The following is a 27,858-nucleotide window of genomic DNA, read 5'->3' as shown; positions in this document are numbered from 1 at the left end:
ACAAAAACACATCTGTCCAAGTTCTCTCCTACGCCCTCTCTCTTTCTTGCCTATGTGTCAAAGAGCAGAACTTGATCTGTGTATAAATTTGGTATAAAAGCTTTAATTGTAGGTTTTCTATTTCAGTCTGTGTTGCCTTTCTAGCCCCAAGAAGTTGAAAGCTTTTACCAAGTTTCTTGAGACCAATTTGGTTGCACTGAGAGACTTGAGTTGAGACACAATAAATGCTGTGTTTTATTTTTGGAAATGTACTTGTATTCTGTCATTTAAGACTTTGTACCATGCAGGGGGAAAAGCATTCGATGATGTCCTGTATAATCAAAAACTACCACACTAAGAGAATGTTTTTCATTGTTCATTGGGTAAGAGTGAACAGACAGCAGTATGAATAATATTTTTGATTAAAGCTTTATGGATAAAGGATCAACTTAAAGTGAATAACTTGCTTTTCTGAAGGCTGTTTTATAAAGAATGAAATCATGTTTCCTTGAGATTGAAAAATGCAGAATTGTTTGTGTGTAATGTTAGATTTGGTTATGCATTTCCAGATGGTTAAGCCACTCATCACTTGCAAATGACACTCACATCAGATTTACAACCTCTGTGGAATCTTCAGGTAAATAAAGGACTACTTACACATTTGCTTGTAAAGATAGCACCTAATAGAAAGAAATTTGAAGGAGCCATTAAAAATAAGTCTATATTTAGCTTACAAAAGAAAGTCTGGTATGTAAATATGGTTCATTTTTTAAAAGGCTAGCTTACCAGCATTATTCATATGATGTTTTATGTTTATAGTAAAATATTAACATTTTAAAGTTAAGATCAAAAAAGCACTTGAAATAAAATTGCTTTAAAATAAAACACTACCAACCGTGTTAGTATGACATTCTCTGAATGGATATTCGTATACCCAGCCCGAAAAATGTAAACCACAGCTATGCTTTTCCAGCTGTCCCCTTTGCATGTATGAAGTATCTCATTTTTCTTATCTCTTTAAAAAGGATTCAAATTACCTATCCGGTAGAAATGATACATGCAAAACACTGGCATAGCTGTGCCAGAAGGTGGCGCTCTGATACTGCATGTGTGTATAATTCCTTTCACCTGAAGAGATTGGACTGGTCTCCCTCTAGTTGAGCAGGCTCTAGTCTTCTATAAGATGCCACACAGCTGATCTTTAGAAATGCCAGGCCTCCTGAGGGATTCGCTTTCAATCTGACTGTTTAACATCCTTGACCGAGCTCCCTGTTCTATAGCTGTACAGGTGCAATTTGTCATCTCTTGCAATTGCCTGATTTTAAGAGGCCAATTCCAATAATACTAGTTTATCTTAGTTCATTGAAAAGAGAGATTTGTGTTATTAACTGCTTGTTTCTTTTTTGTAAGAATCTTTTTGGTTTATGTTTTATACATTTCTCAGAGTAATTACTTTGAAGATAATGATACATAGTGTAATAACTGTTGTCATTCTTTTATTATTTGATTATGAAATTTTCTTTTTTCATACAATGTTTAAAAAGATGCCAATTCCAGAACATCACATACCACCAAATATTAACTCTGATAATGTAGCTTTATCTACTGGGAAGTTCACTAAGACTTAGAAAGATGAATATTAAGTAGAATTAATGAATATTAAAGAATAATTTTAGTTGGCAGTGGCTATAATTTATGAAGAACAAAATATCTTTTCTGAGATCCAGTTGATAATTCTCCTATAATAGGAAGCCATTTATTGAGACACTAAAGAACACCGTTATGGGAATGGATTTTTTTTCTTCTTGTAAAAACCTATCATTTTGGCTGCAACTAAGGTATCATTTTGACCGAAAACAGTGATTGCCTCAGGAGAAAGGCTTTACACTTAATTCTATGTCATGATTCTTGACTTGATTCTTCGTGATCCAACTGAACCAAGATACATGCATATATCCTACGCAGCACCTTATTTTCATTTATGGCCTACCATTGTGTTATTCTTTGCTTAATAACACAGCTCCAAAATAAGTCTCATTTAGTTTGCAAGCTGGAGACAAGTTGAGCTTAATTTTCTGATGGCTTGAATTAGAATTGAGATGACAGTGTCATCTACATATCTTGTTCTCCTGAAATATGGAACTAGAGGGCCAAATTTAATAGGGCTTTCTCTTGACACCATGAGACCCCAGCATTGTATCCACTTCTGTTTCTAACATTCTTTATGCTTCTTACATGGTAGGCACATGATCAGTATGTGTTGAATGAATCATTGCTAGATTAGAAGTGAGAGCGACTGAAAATAAAGGGAATACAGTTGGCCCTTCATACCTATGGTTCTGTGTTCTCAAATCAACCAACTGCAATTTGAAAATACTCCCCTGTGTTACATTTATGCTGAGCACGTGCAGACTTGTTTGTTGTCATTCCTTAAACAATACCCAAAAATAACTACTTGGTATGTACATTATACCGCGTATTGAGTAACTTAGAGATAAAGTGTGTATACAGGAGGATGTGTGTTTGTTATATGCAAACACTATGTCATTTTGTACAAAGTACTTTGAGCATCCCTAGATTTTGGTATCCACCTGAGGTTCAGGACCCAAACTGCTGAAGATACCTGGGACAACTATAGTTAGGAATCTTCTGGAGTCATTGGGTAGAATAATAATGGTGGCCTGTGTAGAGAAATGGTAGGGAAATTGCAGACAGACAGATGTGCCCCGTTTGAGTGATAGATCCCATAGAACCTTTGAACAAACTGCAAGATCCCATTTATTAAAAACAGACCTTTGCCCAGCCCAAAGGAAAGGGCTTTGGGGCCGCCGTCCATCCCGCCACTCCCGGCCTAGAGGTAGGGGCTTCTAAGCTGCTGTCCCACTGCTCCTGGTCCAGAGGAAGGGGCTTCCCAGCAACCATCCCTCCTGCTGCTCCCAGCCCAGAGGAAAGGGCTTTTGGGCCTCCTTCTGTCCCCCCTCTCCCAGCTCAGAGGAAGGGGCTTCCTGGCCACCATCCCTACCGCCGCTCCTGGCCCCCATCCCACCTCTCCCAGCTCAGAGGAGGTGAGCCACGTGGGGGCCAACAGCACCCCCCCCATCCCCCAGTCGAAATGAGAAAACACGTAAATAAGTCTTACAACCAGACTTCCAGATCACCTACAGCAACCACAAAGGGAAATGAGATGGAACACTCTGATACTCAACCACCTGGACCCACTGAACTGGCAACAAAAGGGGATCTGGAAAAAATGAAATCAGAAATAATTTCTCAGATAACAGGAGAAATTGTGCCCCTAGTGCAAGACATGATTAATAAATCTAGACAGGAGCTGAGGAACATGATGGAATCCCAACATAAGAAACAAATGGAATCCGTAAAACAGATGCAAATGGATTTCCAGGACATGAAAAACTCCATTGAAAGTCTACACAGCAGAATGAGCCAGTGTGAGGACAGAATTTCAGATATAGAAGATAAGATTGCAATTAGTGGCCAGGAAAAGAAAAATTGCTTCAAAATTATAAGGGAACATGAGAAATCAATCCAGCAGCTGCTAGATGATGCAAAAAAGAATAACATATGACTGATTGGAGTCAATGAAGAAATAGGAGAGAGTGCAGATGACATAAAAGAACTCTTCACAGAAGTAATGGCAGAAAACATTCCAAGCAGGGGAAAAGAACTTGACATACAGATGAGTGAGGCATATAGGACTCCAAATAGCCTTGATCAAAAAAAATCTACACATAGGCATATAATTGTTAAGATTCCAGAAACTCAACAGAAGAACAAAGTTCTACAAGCAGTTAGAGAAAAGAAACAAATCACATACAAAGGAAAGCCCATCAGAATCACAGCAGACTTCTCAACACAAACCATCAAGGCAAGAAGAGCTTGGAGTGACATATTCCAAGCCCTAAAAGAAAACAGCCTCCAACCCAGATGGATGGACCCTGCAAAACTATCTTTTAAAATTGGTGGAGAAATAAGATAATTTCATGACAAAGAGCACCTCAGGAACTTCATGAATACCAAACCAGCACTCCAAAAAATTTTACACAATATCCTAGGAAACAGACATTGAGGATCACAACCCCAGGAAGCAAAGCAGAATGAACCCATCTGGCACAAGAAATTAAATGTAAAGGGGGAGAACCCAACAAAAAGAAAAAGTCATGGCAATGACAAGTCAATACGTTTCAGTTATAAGCATCAACGTTAATGGTCTCAATTCACCAATCAAAAGAAATAGACTGGCAGAATGGGTCAAGAAGCAAAATCCAACAATATGCTGCATACAAGAAACACACTTAATTCAGAAGGAAACTCATAGACTGAAAGTTAAAGGGTGGAAAACAATACTCCATGTGACAGGAACCAAAAAAAAAGCAGGAGTAGCTTTCCTCTTTGCAGATCAAGTAGATTTCAAACCAACACTGATTAAAAGAGATGAAGAAGGACACTACATCCTTGTAAAGGGAAGAATCCAAGAGGAAGAGATGACAATCATAAATATCTATGCACCAAACACTAGTGCACCCAACTATATAAAACAAATACTAATGGACATGAAAAGTCATATATGCACTAATACATTTGTAGTGGGGGACCTCCACGCCCCACTTTCACAAATAGATAGATCAACTAGACAAAAAATAAGTAACGAAATACTAGAACTCAATCAAACTCTTGAACAAATGAACTTAACAGATGTTTACAGAGTCTTCCACCCCACAAAATCAGAATACACATTCTTCTCAGCTGCACATGGGTCATTCTCCAAAATAGACCACATACTCACACATAGAACATGTTTAAATGCAAAGGAATTGAAGTTTTCCCCTGTATATTATCAGACCATAGTGCAATGAAACTGGAGATCCATAGCAAAAGAAACTGGAAAAATTTCATAAACACATGGAAATTGAACAACACACTTCTGGATAACCAATGAGTCACAGAGGAAATTAAAGAAGAAATCAGACAGTTCCTTCAATTAAATGACAATGACATTACAACATATCGGAATCTATTGGACACAATGAAAGCTGTCTTACAAGGGAAATTCATAGCAGTGAATACGCATATTAGGAAAACAGAACAAGCCCTATTAAACAACCTGATGCTGAACCTCAAGGTCCTAGAAAAAGAAGAGCAGGACAACCCCAAAGCACATACAAGGGAGGAAATTATAAAGATCAGAGGAGAAATCAATGCAATGGAGACTAAGAGAATGGTACAAAAAAATCAATGAAGCTAAGAGTTGGCTCTTCAAAAGAAACAACAAAATTGACAAACCCTTAGCCAACGTTATCAGAAAAAGGAAAGAAAAGGCCCAAATCCATGAAATTAGAAAAAAAAGGGTGAAATTCCAACAGACCCAGCAGAAATCCAGAGGATCATCAATACCTACTTCCAGAACCTATAGGCCAATAAGATGGACAACACAGAAGAAATGGACAGATTCCTAGATACATATGAATTACCAAAGTTGAAGAAAGAAGACCTAAAAATTCTGAACAACCCAATATCAATCAATGATATTGAAAATGTAATTAAAAACTTATCAACTAAGAAAAGCCCAGGCTCTGATGGCTTCACTGCTGAATTCTACAAGACATTTAGAGAGGAACTACTGTCACTACTGTTTAAACTCTTCAATGAAATTGAAAGGGAAGCAATACTCCCAAATTCATTCCTAGAAGCAAACGTCACCTTGATCTCCAAAGCAGAGAAAGACCCAACCGAAAAGGAGAACTATAGGCCAATCTCACTAATGAACATAGATGCAAAAATCCTTAATAAGATACTGGCAAACAGAATGCAGAAGATCATCAAGGAGATCATACACTCTGATCAAGTGGGATTCATCCCAGGGATGCAGGGTTGGTTCAACATATGCAAATCAATCAATGTAATACACTATATCAATAGAACCAAGGACAAAAACCATATGATTATCTCCATAAACACAGAAAAAGCATTTGACAAAATCCAACATGCATTTATGATAAAAACCCTACAAAAAATTGGAATAGATGATATCTACCTCAAACTAATAAAAACCATCTATGAAAAACCAACAGCCAGTATCATAGTAAATGGTCAGAAACTGAAATCCTTCACACTAAAATCAGGAACTAGCCAAGGATGTCCACTATCACCACTCTTGTTCAATATAGTTCTGGAAACATTAGCCACAGCAATTAGACAAGAGAAAGGAAGAAAAGGAATAAAGATAGGAAATGAAGAAGTCAAATTGTCATTATTTGCAGATGACATGATTCTGTATATAGAAGACCCCAAGAACTCCACCAAAAGTCTTCTAGACTTAATAACCAAATTCAGTCAAGTAGCTGGTTACAAGGTCAACACACAAAAATCAATAGCTTTCCTCTACACGAATGACAGACTCACTGAGAGAGAAATAGGGCAAATAATTCCTTTCACAGTAGCATCCAAAAAACTGAAATACCTAGGAATCAACCTAACAAAAGAAATCAAAGACCTGTTCTCTGAAAACTGTAGCACTCTGAAAAGAGTGATTGAAGATGATATCAGAAAATGGACAGACATCCCCTGCTCCTGGGTAGGAAGGATTAATATAGTGAAAATGGCCATACTTCCAAAACTACTATATAGATTTAATGCAATTCCAATTGAGATCCCAGCAGCATACTTCATAGACCTTGAGAAAACAATCCAAAAATTCATTTGGAATAAGAAGAGACCCAGAATAGCAAAAGCAGTTCTAGGTAACAGAGATATGGAAGAGGGTAATCACAATCCCCAACCTGCAACTATAGTACAAAGCTACTGTGATAAAAACAGCATGGTACTGGCAAAGAAATAGACCTAAGGACCAGTGGAACAGATTAGGAGATGCAGAAACAATGCCAGACACACTCAGCCATCTCATCTTCGATAAAGGAGCCAAACACCCTCCCTGGAGGAAAGATAGCATCTTTAATAAATGGTGCTGGAAAAATTGAGTTTAGATTAAAACTAGACCTATATCTCTTGCCATGCACTAAACTAAAATAAAAATGGATTAAAGATCTAAATATTAAAATAGAAACACTGAACCATTTGGAACAGAGATTGGGTAGAACTCTTGAAGACACTGGTGTAGGAAAAGATTTTGTTTGTTTGTTTTTGGTACGGGGGATCAAACTCAGGACTTTGTGCTTGCAAGGCAGGCACCAGAACCATGGAGCTAAATCCTCGGCCCAAGGAAAAGATTTTATGAACAAAACCTCAGTTGTCCATGAACTAGCACAAACAATCAACAAGTGGGATCTCTTATTAAAAAGCTTCTGCACAGCAAGAGAAACCACCAGCAGTGTGAAGAGACAACCCACAATGTGGGAAAAAAAATCTTCACCTGCTTTTCCTCAGACAAAGGTCTACTCTCTAGAATCTATAAAGAACTTAAAAAGATCAGACCTCCCAAATTTAAAGACCCAATCTGAAAATAGGCATCTGAAATGAACAGACATTTCTCAGACAAAGAAGCAAATAGCAAATAAATAGCCAAATAAATACATGAAATAATAGCAAATAAATACATGAAAAAATATTCAACATCACTGGTCATTCAAGAGATGCAAATGAAAACAACGCTGAGATTCCACCTCACTCCAGGAAGAATGGCTGCTATCATGAAATCAACCAATAACAAATGCTGGCAGGGCTGTGGGGAAAGAGGAACCCTGCTCCACTGCTGGTGGGAGTGGAGACTGGTGCAACCACTGTGGAAATCAGTATGGAGATACCTCAAAGAACTAGGACTGGAAGTCCCATTTGACCCCCCTATTCCACTGCCGGGGATCTTCCCCAAAGAATTAAAAACATCATACCACAGTGATATATGTGTGGCCATGTTCACAGCAGCAGTTTGTGATAGCTAAAACTTGGAAACAGCCCAAATGCCCATCAACTGGAGACTGGATAAAGAAAATGTGGGTTTTTTATTAAATGGAGTACTACTCAGCCATAAAAAATGAGAAATTAGAGACATTTATAGCTAAGTGGATGCACATTGAGGTGATACTCTTAAGTGAAAAATAGGACACACGTGTAAATACTAAATAGTTTCTTTGGTGTGAGAAAGTGTAAATAAGGACTAAAATGTATAATAGGTCATGTGAAATAGGAAGAAAAGGGGCAAAGGGGAAGGAAGTGGGAGGGCTAGGGGAAAGGATAGAAGGGAATGGAATTAATATGAGAAAATGGAAAATTGGAACAAAATCTTTGTAAATAGGGAGTTATGGAGGGGTTGAAGCGAGGGCTGGGCAAGGGTGAAAAATAAAAACAGACCCAGAATGGAGGGCTCACCTCTGAAGCCCTGGTCCCACCTAACAGTGGAAAAGCCTTTAGGTACCTTTGGCTCAGGTAGGGTGTGAGCATACTGTTAACTGGAAATGAAAATCAAGCAGAGAGGGTGGTTCCGTCATTAAGAGACCCACTCCAAACTGGAGCAGCTGAGACTTGTGTTTAGATTTTGCACCTCACATCAGATTCATGAAGTTATGACCAAATTTTAGCAACATTTATAATGATCACCTGTCCAAAACGTTCCAAAGATTGCAGGTACTTCTGAACTGTCTTCCTGGACTTTGGAGAGAGGAGAGAGAAAGTAGACTACAGAAAGAATCTATAAAACCATCAGAAAGAATCTCAACACCATTGAGAAAGTTAGAGATAATATTTGAATATAGAAGGCAAACACCAGTCAAACTAAATGAGAAAATAAAGAAATGATACAACTCAAAATGAGCAGAAAAGTCAGTGGATAAACTCACATAAGCAACAGTGGATAGGTTAGACTTCAAAAAGAAATAGAAGCTGTAAGATAGAGAAAAGGGAGTTTCTCTAGAAATCATGGTTGTAGTGGACAAAGAAATGGCTGGGAATCTATTTGAAGGTGGTTTAAAGAGGATGGCCCAGCTAGGGTGGCAGTGGGAACTGGCAGAGGTGCCTAGCCTAGGTTAGAAAGATGCCAAAGTGAAGGATGAGGAGCCTGTCTTTAATCCATTCTATAGCGAGTAACTATTGTTGACTGGGGAAGAATGTGTTAAGGTTGTGTTTTGGAGGGATTACTCTGGTAATGACACCAACATAGACTGGAGCCATGGCGATTAACATTTGACAGTCCTAGTAATTCAGTGTAGAGGTGCCGGGAAAAGTGGCACATCTCACATAAAAATGGGGTGAGGAAGTATCAGAAGGCAGGCTCAATCTTAACACACACACACACACACACACACACACACACACACACACACACACACACACACACACACACACACACACACACACACACACACACACACACACACACACACACACACACACACACAGCAAGGGCTAACCTGGTGTTCTTTACAACCCTAATTTGATGATTGGGTTTTCCAAACAATGAAAGGAATCTACCAACCACAACAGTAATAATAGCTGGTGTCCTTTGGTTTTCTGGCAGCTGGCTCTAGTTAACTCAGCCCTCACATCTACATAGAGGTAGGATGGGCTTTGTCATTTGGCAGGTAAGGAGATGGCATCACAGAAAGGCTACATAATGCCATGAAGACACAAACCCACCTCCTCCCCCAGGCATAGGGCATTTTGAAGAACGCCATTTTGATGCCACATTATTGACACATCAGCAGTTTCCTCATCTCTGGGGAGTTGCAGAAAATCCAAAACTTGTAATTCACATCTAGAACACCTACCTGGAAGCATTATGCTAGTAGTAACAGATGCTTCTGGAATGTTCTGGGTGATGAGCAGGGGTAAGGACCCACAGGGATGTGAGTGACCGCAGGTCAGGGCTGGGGGCCTGGGAGGGTGGTGGCCCCTGGCTCAGCCTCCAAATGTGAAAACTAGCTTGTGGCCATGAGTTCCCAGCATAATCTGGGGACCACTCTGAGCTTTGGAGGTTTGTGACTTGGTCAGAAACTATCTGTAGATCCCACATGAAAACTCGGTGAGCTGAGACTCACTGGTCTCATTCACTTGTGTAGCTTTGTACCATTGGCAGGATCAGAGCCTGTGTCTGGTGGTGTTGAAGGGAGCCAGAGAGGAGGCATATGGTTGGCAGGTCACTAAAGGGATCCAGAACAAGCAGTCAAATTCTTATTGAGCCTAAGAACTGGCTGTGTGGATCAGTTATCCATCTCAGGTGGTGTCACTGGCCCTGAGAATCCCCTGGCTTCACCACATGCGGCCACCGAGTATGATTTCTGTGCACACTACAATGGTCCCCTCAGTTTTTACCACAGAAAATAGCAGCAAGGCTGACCAGTGATTCCCATAGCCACCACCTAGGCCCACTTGTGTGGGTGTAGAGTTCACTCCTGAATCTCTGTGGATTTGTTTCTCACATATTAAGCTGGTGGGGGGTGGGTGTTGGGATTGAAGCTGGGATCATAGTATGTTCTCTTTAGTTGCCAGCAGTAGTTTCTGTGCCAACTGCCCCCCAGCTACCATCATGAAGGTGACAACCAGATGTCCTCCTTTCCCCACTCTGGAGGTGAGGGCCTTCTTGGTGAGTCAGGGGATAAATGAGGTCTCCTAAGGGTGGACCCTAAAGAAAGCAAGCATGGTGTCAGGAGGAGAGAGAGAGGGGATGGAAGTAGGAAATATTTTCACATAGAATGACAAGGCCTGGTACATGCACCACGTCTGCAAAGAGAGGGGTACAATCATGATTTTGCTATCTAAACATGACCAAGGCAAATGACCTGGATTGGTAGCCTTCCCTTCTCTGAAGTAACTTTGGAAATAGCAGACCTTGGTCTACAGACTGGGGAGGAGCGAGAACCCTGCAGGCTCAGATAGGGTAGACTCAGCCTCCCCCAGTCCCCACTCACCTCTTCACCTTGAGCCATCTCTCACCAAAGCCCTTCTGCCCTGGGAAAGGAGGAGGCTCTTGTGAGTGTGAGTCCATGGTGCTCAACAGATGTGTGCCCTACTATCTTCCCTGTGCTGTGTGTGCAGAGCTGGTGAGGGGCCATGCCAGTTCTGGGGGAGTTCTCTGTCTTCCTTACATTCCTGAGGTACTTGAGGGGGCCAGTGGATTCCTGTCTGATGTCACTGTCATAAAACGACATAAGGTATGTTAAAAGAAGCTCAGCAATAAATCGATAACTACTGAAGCTGACTGAGGAGATAGACCTCGTTACACTGTCCTCTTTACTTTTCTATTTGTTGGAAATTTTCCATAGTAAGTAAATAATTTTATTGTATCAATAAGCAACCTTAATGCTTGAGCTTTTCCTAGTTTGGGTTTTTAAAAATTGAGATGCACCTATGATACTGGCTTTTAAACATGGATTTTCTTGTGTTTCCTCACCACTAATAAATATACCAGGAAAAGCAGGACCAAAAGCCCCACAGACGCTGTTTCATCATTTCCTTAACAATCTCCCTGTCAAACGCATGTGTGCCACTGCTTTATAAACATTTGTTGTTGTTGTTTTTTTCCTGAGTGTACAAAGCAAACAGAACAGGGAAGCAAATGTTCCTGAATGGTCATGTTGAAATTAATCATATTCTTTAAGAAAGCAAAATAAACAAACCTCAAACCCAGATACTCTGTAATATTTACTCATTTATTTTTAAGCTTAGAAAATCAGGCCCAAAGTGTGTATTAGTCACATCTCAACACATAGTGCATTTGTTAACTGTATCAGTACACTCAGGAGTCTTAAAACCCTACCCATTGCTGCGCCCAGCCATTAGTGATTCTGTTGTGCACTGTGATAAACACAGGGGAAAGGGGGAAAGGGATCTGCCCTCCACTGGCTTTCTGGACTGTGGTTGATAAATGTTAAGTGAGATGTTGATTATATAGTACAATTTCACTGTTGCTTGCCAATTGGAGGGTAAAGCATTTGGTTAAGCATTAAATAAAATTTATTAAAATAATATGTTTTTTGGTTTATATCCTAATGTAACTTTTTGGGGGGCTAACTATAAAAGCACACTTTTATTAGTTAAGAAAATTTGAATATGGATGTAAGATGAAACAAAGAAACTAGGGTGAATGATGTGTGATAACAGCATGGTAGTTACATTTTTTTCCTAAATTCTTTGTGTTTAGAGATACGGTGTGAAGTATTATGAAATGACATTGTTTCTGAGACTTGCCTTGAAGTAGTCCAAGAAATAAGAATGGGGGTAAATGAAACAGGGATGATTGACCATTGAATCTGTGTGTTGGGTAGGTGCATGGGAGTTCATTAAGTCATTCTCTCTACTTCTGTATGTGTTTAACATTTTTCTGTAATATATTAATTAAAAGTCAAAGGAAAATAAACATAAAAATCAGGATAGTATTTACCTGTGAAGAAGAATTGGGTGATCATGTTGGAACTCTCAACAGGTATCAGCAATTTGGAGAATGTTTTTAAGCTGACTGGTGAACACAGGGTACTTATCGTTTGTGCCATGTATGTCTTATGTGTGCATTATTTTGTATGTGTCATGCATTTTATTTTAAAAATGAAGTTCATCTTTGGGAATAGTTTTTTCAAATACATACTTTGACTTTCAACTTCCTAAAAGTCTGAAGGCTGCATTTTGATGAGTAGATAATCCTCATAATTAACACATCAATTAAGAACAGATCAACTGGTGCTGAAATTCTTAGTAGGGAGGATGGGAAACAATGAGGTTGGGGAGAATAAGGAATTAGGTCAAATAAAAAAAAATCTCTGTTTTTCATGGTTTTCATCTTAGCCAAATTTTCTGAAAGATTCAACAGCTCTTGAAAATTCTTCAAAAAATAAAGTTTTACTTCACATATTCTTCCTTTGGATCTGTATTTTCTATAACAGATACATGACCCCAAAAGTGAGCATAAAAAGAAGTTCTGACCCCTGTGTGTGAAAAGACTTATGCCTGGATGTTCACTGAAGCATTGAAAGAAAATCCCAAATTTTAAACATCCTAAGTGTCCATCAACCACAGAATGGTTGAATGAAGTGTGGAATTAAAAAGCAATGAAACAAATGCATGCATAGTAACAAGAAAAGATCTCTAAGACCTGTTGGTTGATGGAGAAAAAGCAAGTAACAAAATAATACATAAAGTTTGATAGCATTTAACAAAATGCATGGGCACACAGTATAGATTTAGGAGTAAGCAGATCTGTCACACGGGTGCAAGCGGCTCCCTTTCAGAAGGGATGGTGATCAAAAGGAATCTTAGCTTTATCAAATATGTTTGCATTTTTTGCAAGCAAAATATGCTCATGTACTATGTAATTAAAATTCTTGTAAAACAAAGCTAAATGAAATCTTTCTATTAAAAGAGGATTTTCAATAAATCATTTTGCAAAGTGATTTTTTTGAAATTCACAATTCTTTGTAGTACTAGACTTTTTTGTTTGTTTGGTTGGTTTTCTTGGTACCGGGGATCAAACTTGGGTCCTTGTGCTTGCGTAGCAGACGGCGAAACCACTGAGCTAAATCCCTGGCCATGTGGTACTAGATTTTTGACTGCTTAGTTTTTGAACACTAAGCTGTATAGGCTATCTTGTGGTAAGTTAGGAAGCCAGAAATCACAATTTGCATTTTTTGTAAATTATGTGTACTCTTAAGATGTTGTCTTTTCCCTAAATGGTGTAGGGAACTAAATAAACAAATGAGACTATATAAGTGTCCTAAAAATTATATGGAAAAAAAAAGATCATAAATAAGCAAAAACTACTTTATAAATTAAGTATTTTAAAGAAGCTAAGCAGTCATATCCAAAGCCAGCAGCTCTTAAGTATAATAAAATAAAAACATATTAATTACAATAAATATATATTAAATGTAATTCAATAAAAATTCATATGAAGTTGCTGTGAGACTTATTTATGAATACTGTTCCATAGGTATAAACATTTCCCTTCATAAATGGTATATGAAGTATTTGAGTTCCTTTATTTCCTTTTTGGATGATAGCCAGTGGCCTTGCACAGGGAGACACGGATTTTGTTTGCGTACCTTCCCAGGAGTGGCTGTATGTAAATGTGTCAGGACTGTCCAGCTTTGAGCTCCATAGTTAACCAAGGAAAGAGAATTATTTTAGGGAATGGTTAGATTTGGACACCTACACAAAATTAGTTTGCTAATGAATGGAGTTAAAGATCTGTAATTGCTAATATAAAAAGAATAAAATTAGCCTTTTACTTTGTAATTCTGATTCTGATCTTTCTCATTTTATAGTAGAAAAGCCTTGGTGTGAATATGGGGATGGGCCAGTGAAGAAAGATCATATTGGTCTGGAACACGAGGTTAAAAACCCTGGCCCAAATGTGCCTCAGCTGAAAACAGAACAAAGCACAAGTGACAATTCCTTGGCTCAGGCAATAGAAAAATAGGATTATCTGGTTTTTGGCTCACCTAGGTCTAAGTATTCAGCAACTCTTGTCCTTTGTCACTGGTCTCTTTCCTTTTTTTCTTTTTTTCTTTCTCAGTACTTGGGATTGAACCCAAGTCTTTTGCTCTGAGCTAGATCTCCAACCTTTTTAAAAAAAATTTTGAGTCAAGGTCTTGCTAACTCTCTTAGTTGCCCAGGCTGGCCTAGGACTTGGAATCCTTCTGTCTCAGCCTCCCAGAGTGCTAGGATTAGTTTGTACTACCACACTTAGCCAGATGCTTCATTTTATAGGAACTCCAAAAAGCCAGTTGGCATGTCACTGTTTATGCCTCAAAACTTGGACACCACACTGGCCCTACTCACAAGTATGCCTCATCTTCTTGCCTTGCACCAAGCTCCTGTGAAGGGGGGCCTTTGACATAAACACCTAGGTACTTGCTGAGTATAGCACTGTGCATATCAGTATTCAGTGAGTGCCCCTCCTGCTTGCTTTGAATAATTACTAAATCCCATATTTCCCAAAACAGATATGGGGCCAGGGTCACAAACTCAGATGCCCCTAAAGCCAGGAAGGCAGAGTACAGGACTAAGCAAGGCAGTGACCCAGGGCCAGCTGGGCACTCACCCCAGCCTGCACTTGGCCACTGGTCCCAGCCAGTGGTGGGTGCCACATGGGGCTGGGGCCACTCAGCTATGTGCCTTTCCACGTTTACAAGAAGACAGAAATCCAGTCTTTTCTGTGAAATATTCTGATTACTTAATGTTGGAAACCAATTTAGAAATTGCAGAGGCCCCTTAAAATCGGTAGGGAGCCTGATGTGGCCCAGGAAGGAGGCCGATTCCAGGAGTAGACACTGCAAAAATGCTGGTGCAGGGCGTCTCCCCCACCAGTTCTTGGAATGTTTATGATTGCTCTTCAGGGTGGTTTGTGCGCTTCACTTTCAGAGGGTGAGAGGGGGCTCTGGAGAAGCACATGTTGATGCAGATGTTCCCACATTCATTTGCTGCTGGAGCGCTGACCATCCTGAGCAGCAATCCTTGGAATGCTAGGTCCAGTCAGGCCCCTTTGCACACAAGGTTCCTTTGTTCTACCCAGTGATGGGAAAACCTTGTGGCCTGAATTAACAAATCTCTTCTCCCATGACCTCATATGCAGTTTAAAATCTGTGTTTAAACAAGGAGTCCAAAACCCAGCTGGCAGCACATATTTCTACCCTCTCAGATGGGTTCCAGGAAGCAAGTCTGTGGCCCGTTGAGCCAGCACCGAACCCATGCATGCACTAGAAAGCATTCAGACACCACAGTTCCCCTCTTGGGTACGTGTTCCACAGGGAAGGCTGGAAAAGGGGCCCCTGGTGAACCACTGAGTCATTTATAGGCTAATCCTAGCACAGTACTTGACACAGGACTGGCAGGGGCTGCGAGAATGCCGCCCAGAAAAAATGGCAATGATTTCAAATATGAGTTTCTGTAACCTGAGCAGGAGCCCTCTTGGTGCAGGGCTCCCACAGTCTGGCTGCCAGGAGGCCAGAGGGTCACAGTTGAGAGCTGAGCAAAGGGGTTTTGGGATGGCAGCCACCTCCCCGAGCTTTCCTGGAGTGAGCTGAACTGACGCTGAACTTGGAGAGTTTGCCCTGTAGGTTTTTACTGGATCCTGATGTTGTAGTTTTGGCCTCAGAGAGGCCCTGTGCTTTAAGGACTGCTGTGCCACACTTACCTCTGCCCAGGGAGCCTTTAGACGCTGTTTTCTTTGGCAACCGGCTGGGCTGAGTCACTTAAATTCCCGTGAAGTTGGGGGTACAAGGAGCAGTAGCCACTGCCCACATGCCTTACCCCACAAGACAGGCGTGGGGGTCTGCAGTCACCCAGCTGCCAAGAACAGGACTTCTTGTGACTGTACCTTAACAGTCCGGCCTTTCTCCTTAAGTGGGCTTGCATGCTGATTTGGCAGGAAAGAGGAGCAAGCCTATTCTCTCCATCTTTGTTGACTCAGCTCACGTGTAAATTTATAGCTGGAGAATTAGTGAAGAAGAAGCCTTTGTGTGGTCACTAGTACAAATGCAGTGATGAAGATTTTGTCTGCATTGATTGACCCCTGAAGAGGTACTGTGCACAAAGAAGCCAGAATTGCTCTTGTGCCTATGGAGAGAGGCCAGAGCCCTTCTCCAGGCAGTGAAGTGTTGAGCTAAACCCATCAATATGTGCTGGGTGGTTATAAGCACCAAGACTCCTAACAGGAGCACTGAGGTTTTCTCTCCCCATTGTGGGCTTGTATGATCTGAGGTTCCCATGAGCAATGGTGAAAGTCAGTGCCTGGTACAGAAAGGTCACTATCAAGCCAGGTGTAGTGGGACACTCCTGTAGTCCGGAGGCTGAGGCAGAAGAATTGCAAGTTTGAGCCCAGCCCAGGCAACTTGGTGAGACTGTCTCAAAATTAAAAATTTAAAAAGGGGAGGGGATGTAGTTGAGGGTGGAAGCCCTGTGTTCGACCCTAGTACCACACACAAGAAAAGGAGATGAGACCCAGGAAAGGGTGCTCTGCTGTGGGCTTGGAGGGAGAGATGGGCCTCACTGGGGTTGCAGGTGTGCCAGGGTGTGAAGATGAAATTAGCTGCTTGGGGGAAAAATGTCTTTAAGGTTCTGTGGGGCAAATAGTGCCAATTACGATTAGTTCATGGGGGGATTTTTTTAGTCAATCCATACATTCTCATAGGAAGAGATGTGATTATAAATAACGTGGCTGATTCTACAAGCTACTCACAAAATTGGATCCTTATTTGTAATCAGGTTTGTGGGCTGAGAAACACCCTGAACCCAACAACCTTGGGCGCCTGCAGGGATGTGGTAAGCTGCCCATGGTCCAAGCTGGACAGCCTTGGTATTGTAGTAAATCTTCTGTGGAGCACCTGCTATGTCACCGTCCTGTTTCTCATTGCCTTAAACCATTCTGGCAGGCATCAGGACAGGAGGGTTTTGTTCACCAGAGTTTGGATATCTGTGCTCCCCTACGTATGCAAAGATACAGTGGTGAACCCGACCAGCCTTCTTATTTATAGGAAGCAGCACAAAATGAAATTCATAAGGTGCTCCATTGTTCAAAAAAGTAGAAAAAAAACATTAAAGGTGCTAAAACATGAAACTTTTCCTGACATGTCTTCCATGGCTTCTCTGCCTGCCTGTCAGAGATGTTTTTGTTTGGTATTTAGTGTCGTGCTTCCTTGGGCAGGGAAGTATTCACAGGAAACAGGCAGCCCCCACATCATTTGGTGCAGGTACAGCCCGCCAGCTGCCCACCCCTCCTACCAGGGAGGGGAGGCCAAGCCGGGCCCAGAAGGGATTGCACACATGCCACCTCCCAGTCCCCAGTTCGTGCTCCCTGCCTCCTCACATTTCACATATAAGATACAAATTCAAAGGCAAAATTATTATGAGTTTCAAGGCAATGACTGCAGAACATTAATCCCTCAGTACAGGGGCCTCCTGAATGCATGATGCCAGCTGTGTTGGTAAGAAAGAAAAAAAAGAGATGGTGGGGAAGTTACCCTACACCCCACCCCATGAATATAATTTCTACTAAGGGCTAGGTAAGAAGTAAACAGGAGGTCAGGGCAAAGAAAGAGCAAGATAGTGAGAGACTATTTCAGAGATGGTAGATAAGCAGCGCCTTGGATGAAAAGTCATTCAAGGCAAGGCTCAAGCTATCAGAAGGTAGCAGACAGGGGAAAACTAGGAAGAAGGTTACTCCAGGCAGCAGAAATAGCATGTGCAAGGGCCCTGAGGTAGGAAAGAACTTGACTCATTCGAGAGCCTAAAAGGAGATATTGAGGCTGGGGCATGGAACTGAGGAGAGTGGGATGAGAAAGGCGGTAAGATTAATAGAGGACTCACAGATGTTTATAGTTAAGGATAGACTATTCACCACAGGCCTCAGTTTCCCCAAGTGGTACTTATGTCTTTCTACTCCTGGCCACATTGGGACCCTTTTTGAAAGGTGCAGCACAGCCTTTCATCCCAAGGAAATCTTTGATAGAAACATTTAGACTTTGGTGAATTTGCTTCTAAGAGGGACTGCACGGCATAGCTAGGGATCTGAGCTGGCACATCTGTTGGCAGTTAATCTTAAAATCTAAACACTCTCTGCACCTTCCATTTGCTTCTGTGAAATAGAAAAGCCTGCTGCCTCCTTCACAACCTTACTGAAAAGAGCTCATGTAAAATTGGGGGAAATCAGCCTACTGTAGGTATATAAAGTTGGTTTTTCTCCCACTCTGCTGTGAGAGAAGAAAATGGTTTCTTGGGCTCATTAGGTGCTTTTTCTAGAGGCTGTGCCCTGTTGTGAAACTCTTCAAAGGGGACTGCTGTAAGCAAGGAGCAGTAAAAGGTCCCCCTTCTGGCAGGGAGCAAGAAATCATTGGGAAGGTCACACAAGTTCCAAAAATTGTCTGCACTTGCCTCAAATAGTGACACAGAAATTATTCAGCCTATCTAGGAGCTGTTTTTAGATACCTAGAAAAAAAACAAGACTGAATATTTGGACTATTTAATGGGATGTGTTTGTCCTACATTTTCTAAATACATATATATTATTTTCAGCTAGAGAGGCAAGCTTTGACTCACTACTAAGAACAAAGCCCTGAAAGGCCTGGATAGTCTCAGCAGTAATTAGCTGGATCAAGTAATTGTGACATCTTCATCTTGTGTATTGTAATGGCCTGATTAGTGCACCTCTCGGAAGACAGCTTTCTCTTGGGAGCTATAATGAATGAATGTATAAAATAACTAGGTTTCTTTGCACCATTTCAGTACTTATTGTATGAATGATTCTTCCCTCTCATGGTAAAAATGAGTCATTTTCTTGTGAAAGAAGAACATGGCCCTTTAATAAGACAGAAGTAAATGCTATTTAAAATCAGAATATTTTTTGAGAATGTGAGTGCATTGAATTTTAGAACCTGAAATTGTCACTTAGGAAACATCTCTATAAATTTAGAGATATTGGAATTATTGGGGGAAATACAGCAAGTTGACATTTAGCTCTCTAACGAAAGTCAATTAATGTGGGATATTTTTATTATGTTCACTATGAAAATCTCCTGGAGTTTCAGGTATTAATGGGGTTCTGAGGTGCTATGCTCTTCCCAGGGGTCCTTTCCAGGCTCTTGTTGTCAAGGACAAAGAATTGGACATAAAACACCCAAAACGTGGCAAGGCTACCTTACTACTTCCTTACTTAACTGGTAGCAAGCCATTTACTAAAGATATTAGAAGTAGGAGAAGCAGTATGCTCTGTAGAGTGAGTTTGGGCCAATTAAAGGTAGGAAAAGAAGGACATTCTGTAGTGTGCAGCCACGAAATTAATGTCTGCTGTCTTTTATTTCCCCCATTCTAACATCAGATTTAGGCCATCCTACCAAAAACCTGCTTGATTTCATACCAGAAGAATGGAAGATAGGATTCTCTGGTCCCAGGTACAGTGCTTAAAAACTTGTGGGGATGTGTCCTGGACCGTTGTAATTGTCAGGTCATGCCCACTTGCCCAGCCCTTTTGCTACATGCTAGTCTCTTGCCTCACATGTACATGGGAAATTTTGAATGTGTATATATGTTTTAGCAAATTTATGGGAAGGGGTGTAATATAAGATATATTGGAAATCAACTTTGAAACAAAAGACATTTTTACTAGAAAAAGAAGATTCAGATTATAATAGACTATAAATAGATTTAAGGGTATTGCTTAGGTTGATTTCTATCTTTCCAGTCCCTTCAAAATAACTTGTCTTCCTGATATGAGCCGCTTCATAATCAAAAATATTTCCCACCCTTGTCTCCCAATTTGACCAATGCTACAGTGAGGAAACTTTCACAGACGTTGCAAATTTAATGTATGGCTCCTTCTTTCTTTGTTTTTAAATAATGATAAGACACAGATAGTATTTACCACTTTCAGTATTTTTAAATGAACATTCTGTTGCAATCACAGTGTTGTACAACTGCCACTAGTGTCTTTCCCTAAACTTTCTCACTACCCTAAGCAGCAACTCTGTAACCATTAAGCAGACATACAGCTTTTCATTTTTGTTGGTTTAATGGGGCTGTTTTCACTTTTTCTGAAACTTGTATTGTTGAGTGGCATGATTGTTTTCCCTCTGACTCCCGCTCCACTCCAGTCTGTGAGTGCCCTCCAACTCCAATACTGCAAATTCCCAGCTGTGCACTTGTCCTGTGATTGGAATCCCACCCCTCCCATCCATGGGCTCTTACACAGGCCATAGAACTCGGAGTTATTGCCCATCAGAGCCAGATTCAAGCTATTGACCTAAAAGCAAGCCTTTCCCAGGCACCAGTGTCTCCCAGGCCCCAGTGTCTGGTCATGTGCTCATTATCATTCAGTTTCCTCCTTCCCCCACACAATCTCTGCTCACAATGTTCTCTTTACCAGTTTCCTGTCAGTTTTATCCACTTAGCTTCCTCTGATGAAGATGAAGGTTTTGTGCACAAGAGTTGCTCAACCACGTTCCATGCTTTGTGCTGGCAAGGGCATTGGTAATAGCTTTAAAATTCACTTAAAGAAATTGGAAACAGCAAGTCACATGTAGTCATTGCCAGACATGTTGTTAATTACTCAACAGAGATGCTACAAGGACTGCCTTTTGGTTGCAATTATAGGTTGTTATTATTCTTGCTTTGCCTGTAAGTTTTTCCAACAATTATTTTCCAACAATTTGTTTCTGAACATTATACGTGAAGATAGGCTACCACACATCAGATTACCTGCCAATTTCCCCCAAATAGACTGTATGTAATCGTCATCCTTTGCATGCCACCTATATTTCTTTGGGTACCTGTACTAAAAGAAAATTTTTTTCCATAGTCTTATTCTTTAAAATTAGTATTTCCTTCTTTCAGGCCATTTGCGCTTGACAAAGATCTCTTTCAGGAAGTTGCTGGAAGATTAATATACCATTACCTATTCTCAAGTTAAAGCTTTATTCTTTGTGAAGCTTTTTAAACTGTATTTGACTTTGATGCTGCTGGATGGTGTAGAAGGCACATTGAGCTATGGACAGCATGAGTTAGAATGAACTACTGAAAACCTTTCCCATTATTGCTTTGAATTCTGTGAGGACCTCATTCTGCAATGAACTTGAAAGAGTTCGGAAAAAATATTCCTTATTTCACAGTAACAGTGATGCCATTAAAATATTGAATGGTAATGTTCCTGATGCTGCCTGTGTGTGTCAGGCTTTCTTCTAGGTCTGTGTGAGTCTGTCCTGTGGTGTCTCATTTAACACTCACAAGTCTGCAGATGGTGTCTTCATTCTCTTCTTTTGACAAATCAGACAACTGAGGTCCATAGAAACCCTGTTTCCATCACCCATTCGGGGAAGAGGAAGAAAGGTTAAAATATATGCCTATTCTGGCTTCACTGTAAAGTTCAGTCTGTTTTTATCCCTTTTTACTTCCTTGAGCACGTTGATTCATTCTGTTTCCAGGTACCTTCTATTCTGCTCACAAAGAAAGCCCAGTGGACTGAAATCAATAGACACTGCTCAGAAGTACAAATGACCAATAAATACATGAGAAAATGCTTAACATCACTGGCCATTAGAGAAATGCAAGTTAAAACAACACTGAGATGCCATTTTACTCCAATAAGAATAGCTATCATTGAGAAGTAATAACACATGCTGGCAAGGCTGCAGAGAAAAAGGAACCCTTCTACATTGTTGGTGGGAGTGTAAACTAGTATAACCACTGTGGAAATCAGTATGGAGATTCCTTAAAAAACTAAAACTAGAAATTCCATTTGACCCAGCTACCCTTCTAGATATCTTCCCCAAAAAGTTAAAGACATCATATTATACTAATCATGTATACCCATGTTTATAGCAGCACAATTTATAATGGCAAAATCTTGGAAACAGTCTGTATGCCCATCACCAGATGAATGGATAAAGAAAATGGTAATTATGTACCACAGAGTACTACCCTGATATAAAGAAGGGTACACTTGAGTCATTTCTAAGTAAATGGATGCACCTTGGGGCCATAATATGAAGTGAATTAAGTCACATATAAGCTTAAATATCACACAGTTTATCTTATATGAGAAACCTAAAATATAAATGAAGAGCAAAATAAAAGGTAATAGGAAGTAGATCTTTCTCAACTGGAAAGGGGAACAAGAGATGGGGAGGAAGGAAAAGGAGGGAAAGGGGATAAAAAAAGATGTGAAAAAATTGAGATAAGAGTTTTTACAAATGAAAAAGGGACCAAGAGATAGGAGCAGGGAGGGAGGGGTAGGGGCAAAAAGGAATTAAGATGTGTTTTGTACATGTACCAACTCCCCATGATGAATGTCACTATGTACTGCAAACATGTACTAATAAAAAATTAAAGAAAGCTTGGATTACTAGCTTCCCAGACTTTAATATACAAGCACATCAGCTGGAATTCCTGCAAAGAAGCAGATCTGGGTTCACTTCTGAGGAGCCTGAGGTTGTTAATTTCTAACTAGCTCATGGGCTTTGCCTACACTGCCTGTCGGTCTTTGGACCACAGACAGGTTCTGAGCAGCCAGTTTCTGTATTTTGTTCCCTCCTAAGGCCACATTCCTCCCCATCCAAGGCACTGCCACATCTCTTTCCTGTGCTTCAGTACTGCCTAGCTAGAAAGAACAACCCATGCTTGCTTTTCTTATTTTCTGTGCCAGTTTGCCTTCCTCTCTTAGCTCCCAGTGCTTCTAGCCATGGGCTTTCTGCCCTTGTGTCCAGCAGGTACCTTCTGTCCTCTGGGACAGCTATCCAACCACCCACCTTCATTGGACAATAGTCTCTGGCCCCACCACTCTCCTGTGTAATCTCATGATATTTACAACTCCAGCCTCACCCTGCTTCTCTCTAGAACCCAGATCTGTGTTTCCACCTGTGTATGGACCTCTCTGCTCAGCATCCCCAAAGCTATGATATGTAAGTTCAGACTCCTGCTGTATTCTTTCTTCCTCCTCTTCTATCTTTCTAATCCTACTTCAATGAGACTGAAGGGAGGAGTTCTAGATTCTCCTCCTTACCCACCTTAGTTCCTGTCTGTTCTAACTTCACATTATCTTTCTTATCATCCTCTTCTCGGCTTTTGGAGCCTAGCCCCCCTATTGCCTCTGCCAGGACTGTTATACCTTCTTCCTTTTATTTCCCACCTTCCCTCCATTTTTTTTTCCACCAGTCCTTTCCTTTTAATTCTACCAAACATTGACATTTTCCTAAGTGCCTAATTTTATATTTCTTTCCCTTGTAAGATGTTCTGATGGCTCCCTCATGAAGAATATAGTTCCACTTACTTTATGTGAACTGCAAGGCCCTCCACAGCCTCCTTTTCCCTCACTTACTACTCTTAACCTTGTCTGCCTGACCCAAAACTTACAAGCCAGCCATGTCATCTTCCAAAGACATCTGGGAATATCCTGCCTCCGTGCCTCTGCATTCACTCTCTACTGCATCTGGGATGGCCTTCTGGCCTTTTCAATTAAGCACAACTCATCTTTGCACCGATTGGCTTGCACTTTGTAGAAAAGGGACTAGGAAAATTGACCACCTGTCCTCCGAAGACAAATCAAAGAAAAACAAAATCAGAGTGTGCTCATTGCTAAATGTGAAAACTAGATGGGTCATGTATAGGTGATTGATAGCCTTGTGGTCACCTTTCCCCACCACCTTATTAGGTCATTGTTCCAAGTGACAGCAAGTGCCAAATGGATAGTAGGCCAGTTAGGTTTGTACCTTTATCCTAAATCCATCCATATTTTTCTTCTTTGAGACTTTCTGTTGTGATTAACATGATCAGCCAGATTATTTACCTGACTTTATATCACATGCAACTGCTTTGTCATTCTTTTTCTTGGCCTTTTAAAGAGTAAGTATGTGTTTGCTTAATTACATGACAGCCACTTTCCCCGGATGAGAGAGAGTGGCAGGAAATTTAAAATAGCAGTATAGTGGCTGGCATGATAGCATCTGGTGAATACAAAAACAAACTTCCCAGCCTATGTAAACACTCAGCATTTGTGAACCCAGGGCACATTTCTCCCTGGGACAACCAGCAGTGGCTCCATGACAGGTTGACAGAGCCTTCTGCTCACATTTGCACCCACCTGAAACACATTACGTTGACTGCTCCTGCACACATCTTCATTGTGTTGACTTTACAAATGGGGGGAAAGCAAGTTCAAGAAGGAACATCTTTGTGGCTTCTGATAGAGTGCTTCAAAATGAAGCTCTTCCTTTAATCGTCAGATTTTTCTTGGTGACGTTGTCCCCTCTTAGTGCTTTGAACAGCTACTCTGATGCTTGGTATCTCTGTGACCATCACAGTAATCTTTTCTCCTTTAATTGACCTCCTGTGAGGTACAAAGTCTCTTCTCTGTGTTATAAAGCAGTGGCAAGGCACACATGTTTGTTCTCTTCTGCTCTCTAATGCACTGGAGTTTAATTTACTATAAAATAAGTACCATCAAGAACAATTCCCTGAAGTCCTGTGGTGTCCGAAGAAAAATTGTGTGTGTGTGTAATGATGAAAATTGAAAAGCAGCACTTATTTTGGATTGGCCAGGGCATGTGGGAGAGCTCTCTGAATCTGCCCTGCTGAAAGATAGGTGTGGTCTGTGCTCAAAGACAGGAGAGTTCAAGACCCCATAAATGCTACATTGCTATGTACAGTGTCTGGCACCGCCCAGAGTCCTTTACTTTCATTGTGGTAGGGCCAACCAGATGAGCCCTGTGGATATCCTAGGGTTCTCCCCCCTCCATGGAGTGTGTTTAGGTATTCACCAAGTTCCTGCTGGCTTGAACCACCAGTGGTGCATGCCTGACTGTCCCATCGGGTGGCATGGGACTGTCCTGGGTACACTACCCCATTGTAAACCTGTTAATTGAGCTTGCCCTGGGGAATCTCAAAATAGAGGAGAGTTTGCTATTAGTAAATCCCATGGGTAATGAATTGCTACTTTTGGGACATGTGATGCTTAAAAAGTGAAATTGAAGACTGCCAGATTTAAAAAAAAAAAAAAACCTCAAATGTAAAAAGACAAGTAGTTAATATGTGATTTGTAAGATAGCCTATGTTTGTGATGGTCACTATGGACAAACAGGAGTTGTCTACTAATTTTTTAAGAGAATGAAGGGATTCATCTTTATTGAATTCCAGCTGTATTTCCTTTTGCTGTGGCTTTCCTCTAAGGATGAAGCTGGAATTCTATGTTTTACATCAAAACGTGTTTTCTTTTAGAGACAAGAGTTTTAACAATCTACTGAGTTAGATAGACTTGCTCTTGTTAATATAAGATACAAGTGCTCTTGAGATAAATTGTGAATTTAATGCAATTAAATAGACACGATACATTTCTGTGGGGAAAAAATTAGTTTGATAAGGAAACAGCATGTTCTTCCATGCTCCCAACCCATACCTGCAGCAGGCATGACTAATCAATCATCATATTCTTATCCTCAATCCCACCTATGGCTTCAAAGTCTTTTCCATGTGTCACACCAGGCAGTCACTGCTGGTCAATTAAAGATGTCCTCAGTGTTGAAAATCATTTGCCATCCTTTCATATGGGAAAGAACACTTGGCTGTGTTTACTCCTGATGGTGCCATTTGATAGCTTTGTGTGTTTGTGTATAGGCCGGGAGTTCTGAGTTTATTTGTTTATATGTGTATGTTTTGGGGTTTTTTCCATTCTTCTGAGCCTTTTTGTTCTCCTGGTTGAATTTTCTCAAATGAGGCTTGAACTTTTAAAAGTACACTCTCTATAAGTTTTATGAACAAACAGTTCATAAATTTGAATATTTTGTTCCATTTCTTTTTAAGAGTAAGAAATAAGAGTAGGAAGTTGGCTGCTCCTGAAGTGAACTGGTACCCTCATGTCCACCTCTTTGTCTTGTAAAAGAGATAATCCTGTCAAGCCTTTTTATTAGGGTTAATAAATTACATTATTACCATTCTTTGTTATTTTAAAGTAAGGGGAGACAACTATTCTGTGACATGATGTACCCAGGATACACCCTGGATGGACACCGTGACCATTTACTGCGTGGTCTGTCTGGTCCCCACACACTCCCTTTGTGCCGAGGGCTCAGAGCCATGAAGGATCTGCAGAAGGAGAGGAATCCATATACATGGTGTGGAGGCACATGCCAACGCAAGGGACACAGGTTTCTGCATCCGAACAGACAAAGCCAAAACCCAGCTCTGCTCTAACTGTGGGCAAAGCACTCATGCAAGTCCTGTTGCTTTGGGGCTAAATTAGGAATCATGTGTGTCCAACTCTTAAGCTGATTGTGTTAAATAAGATAATGCATGTAGATAAGCCATTAAGGCCCTCAAGAAAATAGTCCAGGAGCTGTTTGTCATCTCATTTTGGTAGGAGAGAATGTTATGGGACCTGCTAAGGAAGCAGTGTGAACAGAGGGGCTCCCCCACTGTTCACGTGCTGGATGAGAAGCAGAGGCATGGGGTGGGACCCGGCTTCTCTAGACAGATCCATCATCTGGTTATGAGGTGGTGTTGGAAGCACAGGATAGAGTCAATTGTGGAAAAGTCCTTGCTGTTAAAGGAGCACTCCATGAAGTGTGGGAGTGAGGTGGAAATGTCACCATCCTTCTCAGCATGTCCACTTACTGTCACAGAAGCTAGCCTGGGTGTGGGTGGCAGGAGAGAGAGGAGAGAACTTTCTAAGTCAGGCTTGGGATGCTGACTGAGAGTTTGTCTAGGAATGAACAGTATGTTTGCATTCAGCGGAGTGTAGAAGAAAATAAGACTATAATTGTAAGAGGCATTCTGAGCAAAGAGCCTTTTATAGAACCAAAGGTTTGAGCCTTCCTGGGCAAAGTGACACATTTCAACAAAGGGACAAGACAGAGGGGCAGATGGGGTAGTAAAAAGATAACAAAGGGCCCACCCTAGCAATATGCTGAAGGGATGGGATCCCCAGATTTGGTAGCCTGTTGGTCACAATTTTGAGAGTAGTGACTTCAACCAGCCTGCGTGCCTCTGTGGTTTCAGGATCAGATGCTGACAGTCACTCAAAATGACCAAAGGCAGACCTTTGTGTCTGGTGAGGAGGAGTATTAATACAGTTATTAATAGTTAGACCCTGCCCTCAGGTCTTACCCCCAGGATGGGGGTTTGAACTCTTCCATAATTGGATTGCCACCAATAAAATCACATTACAAACAAAAGGCTTTATTGGGCACCTGGTGCCTGCATCTATATTGGAATTGTATTCCACTGCACTGCACTGCCCCTGGCACTTAACCTGATTTCTTCTCTTTCCCTCACATCTACACCTCCCACTCAGTTACACTCCAGCTTCATCAAATATTATACTGCAGATATGTATGAATAGAGATTTTCTTCTTATTGCTGAATACATGTGTTCCCTCCCTCACATACACACTCACATTTGTGAAGACTGAGATGAGATTTGCCATATTCCTTGTGGGAGCATGGGGC

The 27,858-nt window shown here is 40.9% G+C and overlaps 1 protein-coding gene across 2 annotated transcripts in view; it reads left to right on the top strand.

Annotated features, from left to right (window-relative positions):
• Positions 1 to 27,858, top strand: part of Pdzrn3 (PDZ domain containing ring finger 3) — a 242,364-nt gene that overhangs the window by 122,864 nt on the left and 91,642 nt on the right. The gene's annotated exons all lie outside the window — the stretch shown is intronic.

The sequence above is a fragment of the Heterocephalus glaber genome, unplaced genomic scaffold, assembly GCF_053883595.1.
Source record: "Heterocephalus glaber isolate CG9 unplaced genomic scaffold, H.glaber_assembly_v1.0 deba00001472, whole genome shotgun sequence".
In the NCBI taxonomy this organism is placed as follows: Eukaryota; Metazoa; Chordata; class Mammalia; order Rodentia; family Bathyergidae; genus Heterocephalus; species Heterocephalus glaber.
This window is presented reverse-complemented; position numbering and strand designations above follow the sequence as displayed.